The 17710-nt window shown below is 45.1% G+C and overlaps 1 protein-coding gene across 7 annotated transcripts in view; it reads right to left on the bottom strand.

The window, feature by feature from the left end:
• POMGNT2 (protein O-linked mannose N-acetylglucosaminyltransferase 2 (beta 1,4-)) overlaps nucleotides 1-17710 on the bottom strand; it is a 57484-nt gene that overhangs the window by 16073 nt on the left and 23701 nt on the right. Inside the window, exon 5 of one of the 7 annotated variants that reach the window (XM_039528121.1) lies at nucleotides 6374-6482. The exons of 5 other annotated variants lie outside the window; for them this stretch is intronic. The gene's annotated coding sequence lies outside the window, so the exon portion shown is untranslated. The remainder of the gene's footprint in view (nucleotides 1-6373; nucleotides 6483-17710) is intronic. One more of the 7 variants, XM_039528122.1, reaches the window with a different exon arrangement.

Raw genomic sequence — 17710 nt, 5'->3', positions numbered from 1 at the left:
TTGTTAGCCTCCCAGAGGTCAGCCTTGCATGCAGGATGATTTGCTGCAGTATTCCTGCAAATTCCCCAAAGGGCAGCCACAGTGAAACAAATACAATGGTGCTGTTTTACACAGCTGAGAATGTCTAGGAGACAGACAGAAAGCTGTTTTTCTGGTTGTTTTTTTTTAAACCAGAGCTTGCTTTTAGGTTAATAAATAAATAAATAAAGGCTCCACGCAAAGAAACAAAAGCGATTGGGGGGGGTGAGGAGGGAGGGCAGAAAGAATGCCAATCACCAGAAAAGGAGAAAGCTACTGTAAATGCCTTTTGGCAATTCCTTCAGCAACTTGTAAAAGCTTTGCTAGCTATGACCGTCAGTGAATGGCTCAGTATAGAACATGCTACAAGCATACACCTTCACAATATAGGGGATCGTGTTTTTAAACAAACTATTTCTTACTGTGAAAACAGTTTTTGTGGATACAAAAGTCACAAAATTTAACTGAATTTAATATGAAAACACTGAACTGGGTCCAAGTTAGATCGGAGCAATTGCTTCTCAGTCCACTGGGTGGGTGCAAGCTCAGAGTGATTTTCCTAGCATCCGCCTGCAGAACTCAATCCCCCACTTCCTGAGTTCAGCAGACTAGTTTACAAGATTTGTGCTCAGTTTTGATTTGTCAAGTCCCTGATCCTGAATTCAGATCCAGGCCCAAGAGCCCAATTCTGCAAACACCACTGAACAAAATGCTTATGACTTGGAGTAGTCTCACAGCAACCAATGGAATGACTGAGATTACTCCCAATAGTAAAGCCCCAATAGTAAATCTCACACACACACACAAACACAATAAAAATGGTTGCCCTCAGACAATATGCAGGGTTTCTCTTGCTCCTGGCAACAATTATCCTAGCTGCTCGAAGGAGAAAGTACAAAGCCCCATCCACATACCTTAATTATTCACATTTTGTGTAAGGGGCATTTGGTTTGAAAAACTCTCAGCTATGAATGGTAGCGGTACGCTACCTGGAGCCCTTTTTGAAAAGTGTAGGAAGAGCAGCCCAGAGCAGTCAAGCTGGCATCTCTTTTTTGACTCATACTATAAATCATTAGGGAGAAGGCTACATGGATTTATGCTACATATACACTGGGTCATACTGTAATTTCACACTTTGGATTTATACCAGTTGGACCTATTAGCTATTTGGCCAATTCTAGCATAATTGTCTCCAGGAGCACCACATGTACTGATTTGGATCTTGATCCTGTAAACCCTTTTGTATGTGCATAATACTACTACACAGTCCAATCGAACTTAAAGAGACTACTCGTATTTGTAAAGTTACATGTGAAAGTATTTGCAGGATTAAGACCCGAGTTTGTTTCTAATTTAGGGGGGTTGAGTGTGAATTTTTGTAATATTAAAAGACAAATAAAAACCAAATATGCAAGGGGGAAAAAAACCACCACACCAACCAACCAAAGTATTCTGTAAAACTGACATAGGATCTTAACAAAGCAAGATCTTCAAAGTAAGTCTGATGAAAAGATGACCCGAAAGTAATGTTATTTGCATTAGAGAAGCACAGGATTAAAACATATGGTTTCTGATGCGCTGCTCTACAGCACTGCTTTTCTGCCTTAGCACTCTCATACAGAACAAGCAAAAAGGATCTTGCAAACACAACAGAGAGAGACTGCCCAGAGTCATCCTTCTGTCTTTAACTCACCTCACTGTACGTTGGCAATGCAGGGGCCAGAGGAAGTAGGGCAGTGAGTTGTGGGTCAGGATAGAAGCTTTTAGTCTGCCCATACTGAGCTTCAAAGTTTTAACTACACATGGAAACAGCTATATCTATCTCAGGCCTGCCGCTACGGGAGTCAACATGACCCACAATTGTACAGTCCTTGCACACGCAAGACTTTCAAGGCCCAATCTAAACCCCACTGAAGTCAATGGGAGTCTTTTCACTGACTTTAGAGGTTTTCAGATCAGCCCCTTAATTATTTCAGTGGGAACTTTGGTTTCCAAAGACTGCACCACTAGGCTCTTCAATCTTAGATAATTGCCTTTGTTTGGAAAAACAAACTGGTCTTTAATTTACCAATAAGAACATCCCTTTATAACAATGGAGGTGTTTTTAGGGATTTAAAGAAGTGTGGCTTATCATGTCAAAAGGAGGTTGGTTCACATGGCACATTGTAAAGTAATGCATCTACTATAAGGTGCACGCGCAGCAAAAACACTCACTCATAGGAGAAATATCAAGATTGTTGTGCCTCCAAAAAAATACGTAAATCTTATTATAGTATCTAGATTTTCAATGTCCTCCCAACACAGGGGAAAATAACCCATAATTTAATGGAATTTTGGCATTTGTCAAACTCAATGTCCCTTTAAGATGTAACCCCAAGGTTAAAGGTTTACAATGAGAACCCTGATCCAGTAAAGCACTTCAGCTCAAGCTTAATTTTAAGCACACAGTCCCATTGAAGTCAACTCATATGCTTAAAATGGAGCACAAAACTAAAGGACTTCACTGGATTGGAGCCAGAAACAGTATGACAGTGTGACCCTCACCCTGCCATGAGCTGCGTGTAGACAGATCCTTGTGTTGTAGGATACATCTGCACTGCAGCGGGGAGGTATGATTCCCGGCAGGGGTAAACATGCTAGCTCAGCTCAAGCTAGTGAGCTAAAAACAGCAGTGTGGATACTGCAGCACTGGCAGGAGCTCGGGCTAGCCACCAGAGCCTGGACCAAGAGGGTTGGGTGGGCTTGGACTAGGGTTGCTAACCCTCCAGGATTGTCCTGGAGTCTCCAGGAATTAAAGATCAATCTCTAATGAAAGGTTATGTCATGGAGTGAAACCTCCATGGAACACTCAACCAGAACTGGCAACCCTAGCTTGGGCTGGGGCAGCTACCCCAAGCCATTCCTTGTGCTGCAGTGTCCACTCTGCTCTTTTTAGTGCACTAGCTTGAGCTGAGCTAGCGCAAGTCTGTCTGCACTATGAATCACACCTCCCAGCAGCTAGATAAACATATTGGTAGAGTCCCACTGAAGCGAATGGGGCTCCGCATGGACACAGGGGGTCCCCCCAGGATCGGAGCCTTGGTAACTTAATTAAACATAACATTTGATTATAAAGCCCCTGTAATAGTAACTACAGTATTTGTCTGTTACTAGTGTGGTACAAAACAAACTGTTGCAGCCCCAGACTGCAGTCAAATAAGCTGCCCGCTGCACACGGGCTCTGAGCCAGGAGAATGCTAGTCAAACCTCATTAAGAGATCAATAAATATTTAATTCACATTGTAAAGTTTCAACCTTTAAACACAGCACCACGTAAAGAAAACAATGAGCGTTTTGGAATCCCCCAAAAGTGCTACCACATAAACAGACTGGCAGAGAGGTTTGAATAGCCTTCTTTTAGGCCAAGGGAGGGCAAGCAGCAAGGAAACAGTGTTGTTTACGGAATCTTTGCCTTGTACATAGATATTGCAGGAGAACCTGCGTCACTCCCAATTACAACATTTATTATTTATAGACCTAGAAGCACACTCCAGAAGAAACTGTTCTTCCTGCAGTGTTTTAAAATGAAAAGCAATTCTCCATTTAAAAAGGGAGCACACAAAAAAAACATTTCAAACTACTAGAAGCTTCATTGTATGCAGTTTTGTTGAAGCCGTGTTGGTCCCTGGATATTAGAGAGACAAGGTGGGTGAGGTAATATATTTTATTGGACCAAGAAGAGCTCTGTGTAAGCGCCAAAGCTTGTCTCTCTCACCAACAGAAGTTGGTCCAATAAAATATATTACCTTACCCACCATCTCTCTCTAGAAGCTTCCTTGTCTTGTTGACAAATGTCAGGTTTCAGACAGGGTAACAAAGGTACTTGGTGTACTGAAACCGGGGCTCCAGACATCTAGGATGAAAACCTAGTTTCATAGAAGTTAACAGCAAAACTCCCATTGACTTCAACAGGGCTGGGCTTTCAACCACAAACTAGATTCCAAAGAGGAAAGTATTTTGATGGGGGAATAGTATTTTCTCCCAAGAGACTTCAAATGAAAAATTCCACTTTGATCACCTTCTCCAAATAGCCCTCAAACAAGTGCATGGTAAGGGAGTACACTGGCTAAAACCGCTAAAATATAAATACTTATATTATACATATTTATTTTAGACTGATATGTTTATTCACACAAACACACACGTAGTCGCCTACATACACACACACCCATGTAAATATGCACACGCTTTGTGTTCTCTATCTATATTACATAATACATCTGCTGAGGAGGCGTATACTAGCTATCTGAATTTTTCCACATTTTAAATCTCTCTCCTCACCCTGCTCGGAGTTGCATTGACTTTATTGAAGTGTGACACTGGCTCTGGTCCTAACATTAGTTGCATGCAGAAGGACTGCTGCACCAAAAAAGAGTCCCACAGATTTCAGTGGGGCTCCATACAGAAGCAGCAGTCCACTTACCTACAATATATTGCAAGATTGGGGCCATGGTGAGAAGAGTGACACAGAGGGGTTTCACATTTATTCTCTCAGTAGTTTCCAAATCATGTTTGCTCATTTTACAAGTTGAGAGATGGTTTTTGCACCCGTGTTTCTAACTGAACCTGGGATCAGAAAGTCAGGCTATGTTCATTCTGGTCCACATTTCCTCACCGGTAGTAACAATTTTGCGGCAAGTATTTAACAGACTATTTGGCTAACACACAAGGCAGGACAGGATTCAGCTCACTCTTCCATAGCTGCATAGGCCATGCACCGCTAACGGTAATAAAAACTGGCAGGGCAGTAAAGGAAGTAGACATAACAGACACACGGAGATAGAAAAAGGTTCACTTGGTCAATTCTGAGACATCAGCTGCAATGTTAGGCCTCCATTTGTATGACATCACAAAAAGAACATGCTCCCATTTTGCAGATAAGGAAACTGAAGCACAGAGAAGTGAAATAAACCTGCCCAGGTCACACCAAGCCAGGACCAGGACCAGGACCCCTATCTCCTGAATCAAAGTGTTCACCAAGCAACACTCACAAAGGAATTCTCCCAGGTAACTCTCACAAAGTCACTGCATACCAACCGAGATGCCGGAGCCTGCAGAGTACAAGAGAGTACATCTTAAATGTGCCGAAGACTGAAGTGACAGGGAGGATTAATCGCTTGTTCCAACCTGGAAGATGCTGAGAAACAAACTCTCCTCCAGCACATGCCCCAAAACATCTGCAACTGGGAGGCGGGGAGAGGAATGAGATCCCTAAAGCATCACCAAGGAAGTAGTACAGAAGAAGCCTGCACTAGCTGGAGGAGGTTTTGGAAAAGGTAAAGCCTCACTAAGAGTCATTCTCAGGATATATATATCACAGCAAGTGCAAAAATGAAATCTAGCATAGGATCATGAAAATGAGGCAGTTCAAGCAAGAAAAAAAAAAGAAACAACTCTCCTATAGATGTGAGTATCTGAGGCGGAATGGGGAGCATTCTATTGTCTTCACTGGCTTATTCATTCTCTTATAAGTGGACCATAATAGTCTTAGTACAAATTATAACATGCTTCTGTTTCCCAGCAAGATTATAACTGGATTGTTTTTAGCATCTGGCTTCTCACTAAGCTTCTGTTTTCCATTATGTTCAGAGACTACATGCTTTCCCGCTCCCCCTAAACAAAACAAACCCCACAAAACAAAGTCCTAGTACTTCAAACATTTTGAAAAAAGTGTGGAAATGGCTTTCAGGAGGAGGCAGTGGTGGCAGCAGCAACGTATGGAAAGCCCAATCAAAAATAGTATTTCCAAGCAAACCAGGAGTATGCTTCTGTTAAGTCACTCCATGAAAAATACTTGCAGGTGACTAGCACAGCATCACAACAGACATTGTCATTTCAGGCCATGTAAAAGCAAAGACTGTACTGTATCAGAGATGTATTTTAATTCCTTTAGGAACTGGAAAGGGGCTCCTGGCCATATATTACTAACTGCTCTCTCCGCCAGCCAATCTCTTATAGAGATGAAGTCACCATAACCTGCCATCCATATGGTATTAATACAACATTTAAAAAAATCTGGGTCTGACAGCCTTGCCCCTTGTGTGACCATTGACACTTGTGCAGCATGAGTGCAATACACTACTATTCTGGTTTGGTGGCATTATGCTCATTTTGCACAGGTCCATTATGCAAGGTGGAAAGCAGCAGAGAATTTGAGCCCTTATGTTTGGCCACAAAATATCTGTACAGTTAAAAAGAATTAACTCAGGGCTTGGGTCGAAGAACCAACTAGGCTATAGGACATTTCTTTAAAATACTCTGCTCAGCACATAACTGCTGTGGTCTGATGTACCATGTGGAAAAGAACAATTCCTACCTTGGCTCTTATCTGATTACAGAGGCATCTGAGGGCCCAGCAGAGCACCACCACCACATGGCTGCAGGCCAGGCATTTTCGGTTTCAAACCTTGCTCTGAGGGCTCCTGCTGCCATTGACAGGGGAAGAGAAGAAAGCAATATGAATCATATTTCTCAACTTTAGTGTGAACTGCTCCACACAATGGTGAGAAGTGTGATGAATACACTGAATTACTTGTACAATGCCATTCTGAATGCACTAGGTGTCATATGCAAGAATTACAGTTCAATAGCCAGCAAGAACCCTTTTACACCCTCGACAGCCAGAAAATTGCAAGGAATGGTGATCAGACCTATGCTTATTCATTGAGGCAAAGCAACCAGGGAAACCATTTTTAAAGGTTTCTTGTTTTATTTATTCAATTTGTAATTAGAGGTTGTGGATCAGAGCACAAAAGAAACTCACAAAGCCATGGGCAAATATTACCTTAAGCAGATTAAACTGATGTCAGAAAATTAATAGTATTATTGTAGGTGTCGTAGCGTACCTCCCAACCCCTCCAGAATTGATTTGTCAATGCACAGGACACAGTCCTATGAGAATAACCATGTTACTAAATGCAGAAGCAAGTCAGCCCTACAGTGTATTTCATTTAAATATAACAGCTTCATGTGTCAGATGGCTGACCCATTATTAAAGCCTTGCAGAATGGTCAGAGCATTCCACCTGGACTGGGATGCAGCAGAGTTGGCTCCTGTCACACGTACAGAATTTCTAGCCTGGGCGAAGTTAAAATAAATGCACCAAATTAAAAAAGGAAATTCTTCAAGTACAGAAACAGATTGATTTTTTTTAAACGCTGTCTTTTCTCTAAGATCACAAGCAATCAGTAAGTGTATGGCCCACACTGTCCCAGCATGCAGTAAGAGCTGTGGGAGGGGACCTTTTACAAGGGAAACTCCATGAGGAAATTCCCCTGCATCATCCTTGCAGGAGGGGGATGGGGTTGTTCCCTGTGGAAAATCCATACCCAAACTTGGCAGATCCCAGGGATTCACAGGAGGCCAAGCCCATCTGTGCTCAGACCCTGTACCTCCACAGCGGCTCTGGCTCCCAGCGCCACACCCCACCCCTGATTCCTCTTGTCCAGTGGAGGCACGCTAGCAACCCCTATGACCTTACTTTACCCTGGGTGCCCCTGGGGCACAGACACCAGCTGGACAACTTTCATGGGGTCAAGGAGGAAACAATATGTGTCTTCCCTAGCCAGCCCCATCCTGCCCTGGTCCACCCAAACTTTAGCCTTTCCTTGGCAGGCCCTGAGCATCACGGTGTGCCCTCTGAAGGGTGATGGAGAGTGGGATTGTGGTGGTAGTCCACCCTCTTTCCACACAGGGGGTTTGGCAGCCACAAGTGGAGGACTTCTCCATGCACCTCTCTCAGTAGGCACAATCTGGCCCTATATTAACAGGAAACGTGTCTACAAAGAATAAATCACACAAGTTAGAGGTCGGGCACAGAATAAAGCAAATGTATTTTACAAAGTGATACAGGCTATACTGAAACGCCTAGCAATACAGAATATACTATGCCCATTATCATTGTATTGTATCTGGGTGCCCATATGAGAAATATACTAAAATAAAAACCCCATCACTAAGGTCCTGATTCAGGAAAGCACTTAAGCATGTGCTTAACTTTAAGTATTAAATATGTCCTTAAGTCCCACTGATGTCACTGGCACTTAGGCACATGTCCAAAGTTAAGTAGGTGTTCAAGTGCTTTCCTGAATAGGGGCTCAACTTTGTTAGCCCTCGTGCCAAATTTTGTAATTAAGAAAGGAAAAGATGGCTCTTAAGTTTTGTGCACCGCAAGATGATTAATTGGTGCCTTTTATAAAAGTCTATCAAGAAATAAAATATATAAAACAACTTGCCAGAGGTGACATGGGGGGGGGGGAGAGGGAGCATGCGGGGTCACATACTCCCCTCCTCCCCAGATTTGCTGCTGGGCTTGAACTGAGCATGCTCAGTAACACTGCTGAAGCTGGCCTCACTCTGCCCCCCCATTATTGGCAGGCACCTGCTCTCCAGATTTACTTGTAGACATCATGGCACAGAACTATATTTGTATATGGAGGATTGTTACTATCCCGGGACCCTAGGTATGATGTAGCCTCATATATGCGCTGTACTGGATAGAGGACGGGGAGAACAGTTGCAACTTTCATTTCCTATTAACTCTCAGCTCTCTGCATGAACATAAGTAATAGCCTCAGAAGCAAAGAACAAAAAAGTCAGATGCAAGGAGCAGGAACAAGAACAAACCATTGAAAAGGGACCAGGATCATCAGGACTCAAAGAATTAAAAAACAAAAAATTCTCATTCTTCTGCAATACGAAGGCTTTCATGCAAGAGTATTAGTGTGGAATAAATGACTGCCTAACCACTCAGGAACAACGGCCGGTGTCTCTTTGTAATGAAGGGCAGTTATGTGGAGGTGCGTTGAAAGCATGTGCTGTTGGTTCAGATCTTTTTCCCAGGTGTTCCTTTCCAATGTCTCAGCAGAGCACAAAAGGAAATTATGAGGAAAATTGATCCTAGTGCAGCTTTTATTTTATTTAGGTTTTGGTTCTCCCTCGTCTCCCTCCCTCCCACTGTGAAAGATGCAGGAGAAAATACTGTCAGTAACAACAACAAGATTTCTGGGCCGAATCTGATTTACCTCAAATAAACAAATTAATATATTTTTCAAAGTGAACATCTCCCTGCATTGGAAATGCTGCAGAATGCAATCAGTGACACAGACTGTTCTGTGGAAGACCCAGCTTCAGAAGAGACCTGGGACTGATGGTATGGAGACCCTTGGGTGAGTGCTGGAGAAATCTAAAATAGCCATTGTAGTTTAATGCCCAGTTTTTTAGGCCATGACATTCCTGCTCATTTTTCACTCTGCACAGACTTTGAACTCCTACTTGTTGCCACTACAATTGACAACCAGTTTGCAGTCAGTTTTTAATTGGCAATGATGGCAAGTATCAATATACTTACCCAGAGACAAGGTGTATCAGGCAGGAGGGCTATTCCACCACGTGCCTTTAGGCAGCCTTCTTACTATCATCTGGGACATCACACTGGTGCATATCACACAGACACTACAGGGGTGGGCTTAAGGATGAGTGTCAAAGCAAAGATCTGGCAGGAGCAACCAGCAAACACAGAGAGAGAGTGGCAAGCGATCCACAGCCAACATTTTCCTGTGCATGGAAAGCCTCATCTGTGATTGTTCTGTAGAATCCTGAGGCTGAGACCTTTAGGAAATGCTGCAAGCCTTCCTTTTGGATAAAGCTTTTTCACCATAACCAGAAAGTCATTCATAGCATCAACCTCTCCCTCTCAAAGACAAAGAACCCCCTTCCTCCAAAACCAAGCAGAACTTTCTAGAGCCCCAAACCGGAGAAGAGCCAGAGAAGTCCACAAGAGACTCTGCAATTGCCGTTCTACACAGAAGGTGATCCAATGTTACAAGTGATGGGCAGCAGTACAAAACGCAGAGGAAGATCGATAGCTTAAAACTAAACATGGGTTTAAGGGCTTAAATCAATCAGTGCCCAATTCTGCAGCCCTTATGCTAAGTAGAACGAACTCCTATCTACCGTCCCATCGAAGTTAAGGGGTTTTTCACATAAGTAAGTGTTATTCAGTGTACAGGTTGCAGAATCAGCTCTAAAATATTTAAATTGATGTTTTTAAGTGATAACACCTGTGGAATCCACATTATAAGACCTACCTCAAAAACACTCCAAATGTAAAGATTTTGCAGTGTGGAAAGTTATTAAGAGGGAGGACAAGCAGGCCCTAGAGCTCTCTAGTACTAGCTGGGAAACTAATCTCTGGGAGTAAGCCACTTCACAAAGGGGCCTTTTAAAAAAATATCAGTAAAGGATTATGATGTCAGAGGATATGACCAGGTGAGGAATAAGCAAAACTAGATATATCCTTATAAAAAACGATCATTGGCTCCATGCTCCTGTGCCCAAGCTCCTCTCAATACAACGGGTGCAATCAGGGAGCCAGTTACAGTTCCCTGATTCTGTGCCAGTATGGCCCTGGCCTCAGTTACAGCAGCCTAGGGGCAGCTTTAGGTTATATAAGTGGTGGATCAGTGTAGTGAAGCTCCACCCTTTACTTCTGGGGAAATTCTGCACCAATGTGCATGCACAGAATAAAAAATGACTTTCTGACGGGGAAGCAAAGGGAAGCCACAACAGCAGTCATGCAACCCTCCCCAGCAGTATGTTTCAGGTGCCTAAGGCAGCCAGCAGAGCGGTAAATCACTGTGGGGCAGGGGGCAGGACTGGGGGAAGACCTGGCTGATGGCTCCTACCCTGCGCTGGGCTCAGCTGCTAGTCCTGGCTGGGCTGGGGAGGACAGGACTTCCTCTTCCCCTGCATGGCACCCGGAGCTGGGTCAGACCCTCCCACAGATTTCTTTCACAGCTGTAGGAAGCTCTAGAAACTCCCCCCTCCCCGCGCTTCCTGCACCCATCACTCCTCAACTGTACAGGGAGCTGCTCCCCTATCCACCCAACCCATGTGCATCATACCAGACCTTCACGCTGAGCCTCAGGTCCCCCCGCACCCAGAAACCCCCGCGGCAAGCCCCACTCCTCCTGCAGCTGGACCACCCTGACGAGCCACCCACACCCAGATCCCCACCCTACTGAGCCCCAACCAGCTGCACCTGGATCACCAACCCACTGAGCCCCACTCCCCTGGCATCTGGACCTCCTCCACTCCCCTCCGAGCTCCAACCACCTTCACTTGGATCCCCCACCCCGGAGAGTCCCATTACTGTTGCACCTAGAACCCCCCCAACAAGCCCCTGTGCATCCATATCCCCCTACATCCAGATTCCCCACTGAGCCGCCCGCACCCAGACTGTCCCACATGGAACCCTCTCAACCCACACCTGGATCCTCCCACACTGAGCCCCTCCACACTTGGATCCTGCCTTACTGAGCCTGCCTACCGACACCTGGTATACCTGGCACAGAGGGGCAGGGCCCCGGGGTGTTTCTGGGGCAGGCCCAGCCCTTGCACTGTGTCAGGCTTGGGTGCAGCCTCACTGTTGAGTTCATGTCTCAGGGAGGTGTGTGGGGGGGAGGGGAGCTGCACAGTGATCTCCCACCTCTGTGCAGCCAGTGCTCCCCAATGCCATGCGGGAGCTTCCACATTTATCAGACAAATAACATTTGCAGAATTTTAAAATATGGTGCGCAGGAGTAACCCTCAAAAATATCCCCTATGAATATGGTGACCATGTATCCCACTTTGGCCAGGACAGTCCCTTTTTTAAGCCCCGTCCCAACCTTTTTGGCAAAAGTGGGCATTGGTCCCATTTGTTCTTGCCAACTTGATCAGTTGGCAAGAGCAAACAGAACAAATGCCCACTTTTGTCAAAAGAAAGGGGGTGTGGTGCAGAGGAATTTGTGGGGAGGGGCGAGTGGAAATGCCAGCCCCTTGCGGGGGGGGAAGGGCTCACATGGGAGAGGGGTGCTGGCAAGCAGAGTTGCATCAAACAGCAATAGCCTCTTGCAGGGTGGGGCAGGGTTCCAGCAACCTGAGCCTCATGAGTGGAGGGGGAGGAAGCGTTTCAGTGAACCCAGGCTCGGGCGGGGGGACACACACGCTTGGGCCATGAGATTTGCTGAGGGGGGAGGGGGGGGACTTGATCCAGCAAAAATTTTCTCCTCTAAAAATAATAAAAATGATTTTTTCTTCAAAGGAACTTTTTTCCCCTCCAGTCTTTAATCTCTATTTCCATGGATGCTGATTTCATGCAAAGAACCCTTGTTTAACATCAAAATGCCCCCCAGCCCCTTTCACTCTTAAAAGACATCTAACAACTAAAGAAGAGGCGGCACTCAGTGTTGACTGTGAGGAGGAGTTCAGCTGTCACTGACTATCTATATCTCTTTTTAAAATTTCACATGACACAGCCAAGGGCTGGGGGAGAGGAATACACTTCCAAGTGTGTTTTGAAAGAATGAGCCAAAATATTGTATGACAGAACCAAGAACATCAACTGGTTATGAAATCAAGATTACACATAGTTTCATGGCGGTACAAGCGAAGTTCTGAATGTGTGTGAGAGTCAAAGAGTAATCAAAGCCACAAACAGGGCAAAAAATAAAGTTGGCAAAATCATTTCAGCTACTAGCTGGTGATCAGGGATACTCTTTAAAAAGGAAGAGTAAAAATTGCAGAACATTTTACTTTCCCTCTTGTAAACAGTTTTTCTTCAACAACAACAAAAAAAAGACCTTGTGGTTGAGACAGATTGTCAGCTTTATTTTCTACTCCGAGGGCCAATGGGGATTTCAGGCATAAAAAGGGATGAGACGAGACTGAAATAAAGTGGTTGAGAAAGGGAAGCACAGGAAAAGAAGAGAAAGCAAGAGAGAAGTACAACCCACACCCAAACACCGAGTGTGTGAAGGAAAGGTGAACTTGCAATATCCAAAAACAGAAAGAAAGAGCCAGAGAAAAGAAGCAAATTGCATAAATTTGAGATAGGAGATTGATACAGTACCTGAAAAATATAGAAATATAGGGCTTGATAGCGGACCAGATTTTCCCGTTCCCCTAGTTGTACAAAAATGTAACCACATTCATTTCAGTTGAATTTCTTCTGATTTACACCATGAGATCATAATCTCCCTTCCACAATCTGAAAGAGTCTCTCTCTTCATGCACTGACATTTTTCTCTAAATTAGGATGCAAGTCTACATCAAACAGAAACAAGTACAACTTCACATCAACCCGATTACAGTGAAAGGTAACTAGTCCCTGAGTATCAGCATCAGAAAGCAAAGAATACACTGTCTCAGACAAAAAATGCAAATATGCCACGCAATTCCAAAAAGCAAAAAAACACAGCAGGGAAATGCAAGATAACAAAAAACACAAGATAAACAAGGAGTCCACAGTCCAGCAGCTGAAAATCTATCAAGACTAAGACCCAGAGAAAGAAGATGCTCAGGGCTGCTCTACTGTTTTGTCAATGCGGATTACTCACAAGCAGAGGCACCTCCTCCGAGGGCACCTTCCAGAGGCCCTAGGAGTGGACTTGTCAGGATAGGTTTAGTGAAACTTGTGCAGCAGGTCCGGAACACTTTCCACTGGTTCCCAGGATAGTTTGTCCAGGCCATTACCCTCCCAGGCCACTAAGTGCTGGGGTTTTCCTCTAACACGTTGGGAACCAACGATTTGCCAAAATAAATATTCTTCCTGATCCTGGGCAGTGACAGGAAAGGATGACATGGTGGATCAGGTCGGAAAAGGAATCTTGGCGTAAGGCTTCTGGAGGGAGACATGGAACACTGGTTAAATCCTGAGGGACCCAGAGAATTGGAATCTGAATGCCACTGGACTGACCCATTCCAGAATCTGAAATGGACAGAGATATTGGTGGTCTAACTTAGCTGACGGGCACGCTGACCTAAGATTCTGAGTGGACAGCCAAACTTCATCCCTTATGACAAGGTTGGGGGTGGCCTGGTGGTGCTGGTCACCAGGGTGCTTGTAAGCCTCCTTAGCAGATGTCAGCTGTACCAGAGACTTCTCAGGGATGTTAGAGTGAAACTGAGGATGAAACCCCTAGGTGGTGAAGAAGGGGCTTTGTAGATTGGAGACGTGTGCGGTATTATTATACACAAGTTCTGCAGAGGGAAGCAGGGAAACCCAGTTTTCTTGGTCATCACTGCTTTTTGAACTAAGGAACTGCTCAAGGATCTGGGTGACTTGTTCCACATGCCCAATGGTGTGCAGATGATATGCAGATGAGATGAGGGATTCTATGCCCAAAAGCCTTAGAAACTCCCACCAGAAATGGGAGACAACCTGAAAGCCCTGGTCTGACATGACGCATGTTAGCAATCTATGACAACGAAAAACGTTCTCTAGGAAAAGGCAAGCCATTTCTGGGGCAGTAATGATGGTGCAGCACAGGACAAAGTGTGCCATCTTAATGAAAAGATCAACCACCACTAAAATTGTTGTGTGCACCTGACAGCAAGGCAGTTCCACAATGAAGTCCATGGACATGTGACCCATTGCTGAGATGAGACAAGCAGTGGCTGGAGAAGACAGAATGGTGTTGAACATGGGCTTGTGGTTTGGGCACAGAGTTTGCACGATTTTATATATTTTTTGACAGAGGTGCACAGGCCCAGCCACCAGAAAGTTCTTGACACCAAATTCCAAGTCTTGATGTGGCCGAAGTAACTAGCAAGTGAATTATAAAACTCTGAACAATATAAAAAGGCACAAACACACTAAAGTGGCAGTAAAATGGCCCACTACTTTGAACAAATGGAGCAAACAGATGATATATTCAGAACATACAAAGTGTTCACGCTTTGTACCTTTTTGGTCTGTTTTTCTGTATTGTTCTCTGGTACAGATGAAATATCTTCCCCATTTGTTAACACCGAGTACACAAGACGCTGCTTCCCTAGAAGCCAAAGCAAGACTGCAATGTTCCTTTCCTGAACGAGTGGTTTCACCATTTCTCAGATCCCTGAGGAACATCCGTCCCTTACTCTGTTATGCCATCTGTGATTCAACAAAATCCAAATAATATATGCATTCAAACAGGCAATCTGCACGTGCAATGTAACAGCGAGTCTTTGCCCCAGCAACATCCGTCAAGCATGGGCCTTGCCAGAAAATGTATCTGACAATTGTGGTTTCCCCAGAAATTCTTCCTAGTGAGTGTAGACTTCCCAGAAAATCCATCTGACAGTGTTATCTTCAAAGAAACTCAATTTGCAGGCCAATTGTGATGATAAATGAAGCAAACATTATCTGGGAGCTCACATATTTTAAAAAACAAAAACCACTGAAACGATGATAATAAAAACAATGCTGAGAGAGTCATACAATCATACAGTGATACAAGGGGGAGGAATAGAGGTTGGAGGGAAAGTCAGAGATGTGTTGGGTTTTGCTTAACCAACGCCAGAATACCAGCATACAAATCTCAAAATTGTATACTGCAGTTAGGAGACGGAGAAGAATACCAACCCAGCCCAGTCCCCTCTAATGGGCCTGGGACTTCATGTTTTCCCAGCCGGGACGCAGGTCAAGCCTTTGCAAGATAGCCTGATGCAAAGTGTCCAGGTTCTCCACAGTACAGGCATCAATTTTTCTCAGCATCAGAAAGCCAGGGCTGATTTACATGAGCTCAGTCTGGGGGGGGCAAAGCCAGCAGTTGGTGAGCTGGGGTCTGGGAAAACGGCAACACACAGGAAGCTAAGTTTCACTCTCGGCAGCACTCTGTCAGACAGTTATCTATCTTAATACACAGCTCAATTAGATCATCCAGGTCAGGTGGGGACACCACCTGCACCAGCTACTCTTTGATTGCTTCACTGAGGCCAAGCCAGAAGTCATAATGCTGCGCAGCCTCCTTCCACTCGGTGTCCACTACCAGGTGTCGAAATTCTGCAGCGAATTTGGCAACGGATAAGCATGCCCCTGCCACGATGCTTCAAGCACAGCCTTTGCTGTGCATGTGCAGTTCAGGTAATCAAAGATTACCGCCAGAGTTGTACAAAGTTTTCAAACAGGCCCAGGAGCGGGCTAGATTTCTCCATCAGGGAGCCCTGACCAGGGCCTTCCGAGTCAGCAAGATGATGGTAAGTCCTAGTTGGGCTTGGTTGGTGAGGAATGCTTGTGGTTACAAAAGAAATGGAAGTCGACCCTGATGTAGGACTCCACAAAACTTGCCACGGTCACCGCTGAATTTATCTGGCAGTGGAATCTTTGGTTCGGGGTTGGAGCTGTAGGGCAGCAACGTGACCCTGCAAGTTCTGTACAGTGCACACCGTTTCCGACAGCAGAGAATGGGGCCCTTTTTCTCCTGATGGGTTCCTTTTGGCAGGCTGCTTAAACTGTTAGGGACTGGGACGTGGATGGTCAGGCCTAATGGGCAGAGCAGCAGTCAGTAGCCAGGTGCCAGAACCAAGAGTCACAGCTGGAGTCAGAGCCAAGGGTCAGAACCAGAGTCAGACACCAGATCCTGGAGCCAAAGTCAGGAATCAGAGTGGAGGTTCGGAACAGGGTCACCTGGAGTGAGGCACGGCAGGAGTGGGACTGGGACCGAGACCAGGACCAAGACAAGCATGGCTGGGAACAAGCAGGTGCAGGAACTATCGTAGATGTGGGAAATGCTTTGAGCAGCCAGTACCCTGCAGCTGATCTTAAGAGCAAATCTGCTAATCCCCTCAGCCAATGAGGTAGCTCAAATGGGGCCCAGCTGCGCTTGTTAGACTGCCTGCGGGTTAAGCTAGCAGGTAAGCAGACTAGCTGCTGGTCCTTACTCCCCCTCACTCTGCAGATGCTATTCTAGCCTGTTGCAAAAGTATCAGTTTGCATGCCTCTCATCTTCCCTTTGACCGCTCAGGCCCTGATCCAGCAAAGCACTGACACGTGCTTAATTTTACATACACCTCTACCCTGCTATAACATGGTAGCAGGGAGCCAAAAATCCCTACCACGTTATAGCTGAAACCCCGTTATATTGGGGTAGGGCTGGCAGGGCTCCAGCGGTGATTTAAAGAGCTCCAGGCTCCAACCGCTGTGGGGAGCCCCAGGCCCTTTAAATCGCCGGCGAGCCCCACTGCCGCAGCCCCAGGGTAGCAGCGGCAAGGCTCCAGTGGTGATTTAAAGGGACCGGGGCTCCCTGCAGCAGCCGGAGCCCCGGACCCTTTAAAGTGCTGCCGGAGCTCCACTGCTACTGCGCTACATGTGAACCCGTATTATATCAGGTCACGTTATACCGGGGTAGAGGTGTATGTGAGTTGTCCCATTCAATGTCAATGGGGCTATGCTTGTGTTTAAATGCTTTGCTGGATCAGTGCTTTAGACTGTAAATTCTTCAGGACATGTGTGTTTTTACATGTCTGTAAACTGTTTAGGACACAATTTTTCATCCTTAATGTGATGAAGTATAGCACTGCCATGCTAGCCCCCTTTCCTGCTACACTGTGGAGAAATCAAGAAGTAGGTTTCACAGAATCAAGAATGAAGGAATCAGCATCCACTTTTTTTTTTTGGACTGTAATTGCAGAATACCATTATCAATTCTGGGGAACAGAATTCTGCCCGTAATAAAACAAACAAACACACCACACCACTTAGAAATACTGTACTAATGCAAAAGAAAAATTCAAGTTATAGATATTCTGTGAAATGAGTAGTCATTATTAAATGTGATATAGAAAAAACAGACCAGATTAAATCCACGTGATTCCATAAATTTGATCCAGTAGGTCTACAGAATGCATA

Source organism: Mauremys reevesii, linkage group 2 (genome assembly GCF_016161935.1).
Source record: "Mauremys reevesii isolate NIE-2019 linkage group 2, ASM1616193v1, whole genome shotgun sequence".
Taxonomy (NCBI): domain Eukaryota; kingdom Metazoa; phylum Chordata; order Testudines; family Geoemydidae; genus Mauremys; species Mauremys reevesii.
Note: the sequence above shows the minus strand (reverse complement) of the source record. Positions and strands in the feature narration are given on the sequence as shown.